This window comes from Acipenser ruthenus, chromosome 11 (genome assembly GCF_902713425.1).
Source record: "Acipenser ruthenus chromosome 11, fAciRut3.2 maternal haplotype, whole genome shotgun sequence".
Taxonomy (NCBI): domain Eukaryota; kingdom Metazoa; phylum Chordata; class Actinopteri; order Acipenseriformes; family Acipenseridae; genus Acipenser; species Acipenser ruthenus.
Genome location: NC_081199.1, coordinates 41,400,887 through 41,406,886, shown reverse-complemented (window position 1 = coordinate 41,406,886; position 6,000 = coordinate 41,400,887).

Below are 6,000 nucleotides of genomic sequence, written 5' to 3'. Positions count from 1 at the left end.
GCACTAGGGTGACTTGTTTTTTCTACAGAATTGCTACTGGTCAGTTCAGAGCTGTGGTTCTTCTCTTCTAGAATTCAAAAGCATTGTGGTTTTGTTTTGATTGTTTGTTTGTTTTGTATTTTTTTCGCTAAGAAACTATTTTGTTTTCACTGTTGTGATTCTTTGACTAAATTATGGATTTTTTTGTTTGGTATTGTTTAAATGTGAAGATATCTATTGCAAACCCAAATATCAATTTATTTCTGTGTAGAAGTGTGGAAGCATGTCCATTATTGTTTTTTGGGTTTTTTTTTTTTTTTGGTTTTGTGTGTTAGTGCACTGTGACAGAATGCAGTACATTTTGTCACAGTGTTGGACCAGTATACTTAGGAACTCTGCAAGAGTTAAATGACGTTAACAATGACACTGTGTCAGTGAGCTTTATTATTCCAGGGTTTAGGTTCCAGGGACTGTTCATTCATTATCCAGCCATTTGATATTCTCTGACCTGTAAGCTTCTGTTACCTGTGTGTTTTGAGTCTGGGGAATTCATGTATTCACAATTTAATGTATCATTACTACATTATATTTTGAAAGCGGAATACCCATTTTCTTTATTATTTGTTATAATGAATAACAGATCATTTCTTTTCTTTTTTTATCCCACAAGAATGTCACTCGCACTCACCACTCCTTTGCCTGTCTGAACATTTTATAGTAGAAAACAACGATGAAATGCAGTCCCCTCCCACCACTTCACTTCCAGAAATCCACAGACTCAAAGGCTTACTTTATTAACAGAGGTTCTATCTCAGTTCATATTATTTTGATCGTTATTTCAATTTTTGGAATAAGAATGCTATGACTAATTACGGAAACATTTATGTTAGTCGAGGTTCTCACCAGACTCATGTTGTTTCCCCAGTGGCACCCATTGGCTGGGTACCCGTGCCTCTATTTCCTGCTCCTATAGGCTCTGTTTTGCCTGCTGTGTTTTTTTTTCCCTGGACTTTTTAAAACCCTAACTCTCACAACACTTTTGACCAACGATCAACTAAAAAGGGCTTCTTTGGTTGTAGAATCCTCATTTGTAAATATCTTTCTTTTTTGTAAAATTGTTTTGGTGGTGTCGTAATTTATAAAAACAAAATGTAAATAATTTGTTCAGACCCTTTTAATGTATTGTTTTAGTTTGCTTAGTCGTTTTTTAAATGCTATAGCGACTTGTTGTAGTAACACTTCAGAACCAGAAGAGGGGAGTAGTATAGGTTGATGAAAGAACGACATTGCAGATGTGCTTGTGTTTTTATTTTATTTTTGATTTGCTTTCCGTTTCTCTCTTATCTTTCTTCAGGACACACGCAGACTCAAAACATGCGTGACATAGAGACCTTCTTAAAGTCAGGACTTCTCCTGGAATTAGCACAGTCAGCAATAGATCTCAGAAAGAGATTAAAAAAAAAAAACGTTATCTGTTTTGATATTTGGTTTTCTTTATTTAAGCATTGAAAAAAGAAATCAGTTCTTGCTCATTTCTCATGAAGTGCATGGCTTTCCCATAGTCCATAGCCAGACTTGCCCTTTGGAGGGGACCAGAGCTGCTGCCCTTTCTTTGCGCTGTTTATGAAGAACCACTGGGTCTCAGTGGTGCCCCCTATCAGATCTATAAGAGAGCTGCATGCATTTTTCATAGTAGAATACTGAAGTTGTGCAACATCCTCTTTTCCTCTTACTCTGACACAATCTGAAGACAGGACCTTGACTTTTGAAATGAGAAATATATTCCCGTCACTCATGGGTAGAGGCAGTCCACACCTGCGGATAACAGAATTCCTCCAAGATCACGGAATTTGCAGGCTCCCACGGAATTCGCGTTCTTTCACAGATTTGCCATATTCTACAGCTACAGTGTCTATAGTTCTCATAAACAGACTGCTAAAGTGACCTGAAATTTATAACTTAGTAGTTTTAAATTAACAGATGTTTTGTCTCCTTCAAAACATAGGAGTTAATTAAAGACTGGAGTTCAGGCTCTGAAAATGTGGCTCAATAAGAAGCCTCGTGATGTGATGATTTTGTTCCACAGTTTCTAAAGAGTTTACTTACAAAAAAGCTTGCGCTGTTAAATTGGAAGTACTGAACCCATAAATTATTTGATATGATTATGTTGACTTGATTTGCATAATTATAAGCCATTATTAATACAAATACTAAACTCATAAGGTGCTTTACTTCATTTCCGCAGGCTGGACGGCCTCTAGTCATGGTCTTTCATTCCATACACTGAAGGGCATACAACACCAGCTGGCTCTAGTAATAATGAAATCCAAAACAACTGGATTCATTTCTTGTCAGGACTGTCTTTCATTCTATACACTGAAGGGCAGACAGCACAAGCTGGGTCTAGTAATAATGAAATCCAAAACAACTGGATTCATTTCTTGTCAGGACTGTCTTTCATTCTATACACTGAAGGGCAGACAGCACAAGCTGGGTCTAGTAATAATGAAATCATAAACAACTGGACTCATTTCTTTTCAGAACTGCCTAATGTTTGACCATAGTGAATGCCAGATTAGAAACACACCATATTTTGTTTGAGAATCAGTGTTTTACAGTTCAGTTTGTAAAAATACGTTGAAAACACTTGTGAACACAAAACATTATTTTTTAAGGCTGTTGAATTGAGTCATCATTGAAACCTTTTGTGTAAACGGTTGCTTATACTATCATATACATGTTCAATAAAATAAAGCACACTGTTGCACACTTGTATTTATATTTCACTTTGTTTTCACATGCAGAAGAGCAATGTGAGGATGTGTTTTGGTTTGTTTAAAGTTTCATTAGCTGCAGTGTAAGTACTTGGTAACTAACTACACCGTGTGCAGGGACAGCAGTTAAACTTATCCAAAATGGTTCCTTGGTGAATTCAATATGCATTGAAGTATCTAGGTGGAAATCTGCTGTTCGTTCACTTGTAATGACACTGCTGTTAATGGAACTTTTCATAAAATTAAAAAAACATTACTTACGGTCACCATATGCAAGTGCAAACTGTTACAGCCTCCTCTGTTTTGCAGTATTCGTTTTTTGAGATCTTTTTAATACAGTGATTTTTGTTTTCGTCCTGTAAAACAAAAATCTGTCAGCCACACAGTTGACATCTAATACACGTTGCATTTCTACAGGCCAGTACAGAGTCTGCTGTACAGTCTCGGACTTTGCCTCTGTCTATATTGTTGTTGTCTTGTGTTTTGACCGTATGGCATGGCAAATAGGGAGAGTTGCTTTGAATATTCCGCTCTAAGAAAGCTTGCAAAACATATAGACAATCCTCTATAAAGATGAAAAGGGCAGCTTCTTGTACTTGAGTGTTGCTTGACTTGGTCCTGTTCCAGGCATTGCCTTTCTGTTTAAATTGCTGTTTAATCTCATATGAAGTCTGTTAAATAACAACAAAAAGTCTTTTAAAAATGACAACAGGTGAAGTGCTACCAGGCAAACTTTAGGACAGCCCCGTCCCGCACATTAATCAAAAGTCCAAACTTTAAACCATTGAAACTGGCACGACTGAATACAGAAGAAATACCTCTGCTGGGTATTGATAGAGATAATCTCGGATCCCTTTCAGCTTCCTTCGAGTGATCCACTAATGAGATTTCCAAGAAGCCATGCATGTGAGCCGTCTCTGTGCAGGATTTGTACTCGGGTGCAATGGTGTTCATAATAAATAACAGGTAATATGAAACACTTCACTCAGGATCCAGTGTGGGGATCTAGTTTGTTCTGCAATTAGAGTGACAGTGGTGGGACTACAGAACTGTTTTTTTGGGGGTTGTGTTTTTTTCTGAGATTAGTGCTAGATTTGCTTAGGGTAGCCCGGGGAATTAAGAGAAGTGCCCTCTGATTTATCAGTAAGCTTGAATTGCTTTCTATCAGGGTAGATTGCTGCTGCTTGTGATCTTCAAAAACAACCAAACCCATAGAGATTCAGCACCGGAGCTCAGTTACTGGGGTCTCTGCGCCAGTCCAAGCTGCAGCAGCGTCTCAGTGAGCTACTGAATCTCTTTGGGTCAGTTACTGGGGTCTCTGCGCCAGTCCAAGGTGCAGTGAGGAGTCTTCAAATCACATATTTGTTGCTGTGCAAGGTTGAGGCAACTTCGCTCTAGCCCTTTGCTTACAAGCAAAGCAAGCACAAGTGCAGGGCAGAGCATCGGAGTGCAGGATAGTGAGTGATAGAATAGTGAGAGGGTGTTTACATGGACCTCCCAGCATTGTCACCACAGGATCACAGGTGGCAAACTGGGTGATTCCTGCAGACTGGGAAGCATTTCAAGGCACCTGGTTCCAATTCCGTTGCATGTAGATAGTTGTAAAGAAGAAGTAAAGAAAGAAAAAAAGCAGATTTTTTTGTTTTTTTTAATTATTACCTCATTTTGGCAATTTTCATGTTTCAAAGCAAGATGCATTATTTATGTTCATATTGTAACTAAATGATAAGGATTTTCTTTGGCTCAAATTGTGTATTACTAAGTTACAATTTAGTATGTCTATTATTATTATTATTATTATTATTATTATTATTATTATTATTATTATTATTATTATTATGTTATGTCAAGTTTGTGTCAGCTGTACTCTCTGTAGCCTAATACAGAGAGACTCGTATAATGTAATATGTCTCTCTTCAATAAAGAAAATAATACTTCTTAAAATACTTCTGTTTATGTTGGAGCTTTTTTTGGCTGTGTCTGTGACGAGGGTTCAGGTTGTTTGTTTTACATCTTGACCTGGGTGTTGCACTGGTACACCTAATTAACCAAGGAGGATATATCAGAGTAGTGTAATATAATTAGTGTGCTGAAGAAGCCAGAACGCCAAAACCTTTGTGAACTGGACTACATTGTATTCGGTGTTCTCCAAGTTTGCGTCAGGACCCCCAGGGGTTTTAATGTTACTTGTATAAAATATACAGGAACCGCTTTGTGGTTTATGGTTGTCTTTGCACTAAGAACACCCACACGATACACCTTGAAGCAAACTCATGGTTATCTGACAATTGAGGGGTGGTGTTGGGGTCTTGTAAAGTTGGGAATTGGGTTTTTTAGGTTCTTACACTAATATCTATATCTATCAGTCTATATATATATATATATATATATATATATATATATATATATATATATATATATATATATATATATACATATTTAATGTGTGTGTATGTATATTGTTTACTTTAGCTTGATGTGTTTGTAATATAAACATTTTTAGTATTAATTACAGATGCTTTCATTGAAACAAATAAAGGTAATGCTGCAAGGATCAGTGCTGACATATTCTAATCTGAGCTCCTTTTACCGGAGTGAAGTGACTGGGAAATCAGCAGTGCCTCCATTGTGTTCCTAAATGTGGGAAACAGGCCATTCCTCCCGTATAGAAAGTGCCTTCTGCTGAGCTGAAGTATTTAGGACTGCCGTTGGGTGTATATCTTCATTGTTATATGTTCACAATATCTGCAAACTCTTTAACACCTCTCCCTCCCCCCACCCCCTCCCGCTCCAACCCCTACACCCACTCCGTCCCCTACTAACTCACCCTCCTTCTCCACCTTCTCTCCCCTCTCAGACTCTGACCTCTCCTCCCTGCTCCAGGGTCACAAACCCACCACGTGTGCCCTGGACCCCCTCCCCGCTCACCTCTTTCAAGCTGCTGCTCCTGCTCTACTTCATTTCATCTCCTCCCTTCTCAACACCTCTCTCCTTTCTGGTCTCTTTCCCTCTGCCTTCAAACAAGCCTCTATCACTCCCCTCCTCAAAAAAATCTACCCTTGTCCCCACCTCCCTCCAGAGCTTCTGTCCTGTCTCCCTCCTACCCTTCCTCTCCAAAATCCTCGAGCGGGCAGTACTCTGCCAGCTCTCTGCTTTCTTGTCCAACCACTCTCTGCTCGACCCTCTCCAATCTGGCTTCCGCTCTGCTCCCTCCACTGAAACCGCCCTCCTGTCTGTCACCAACTCA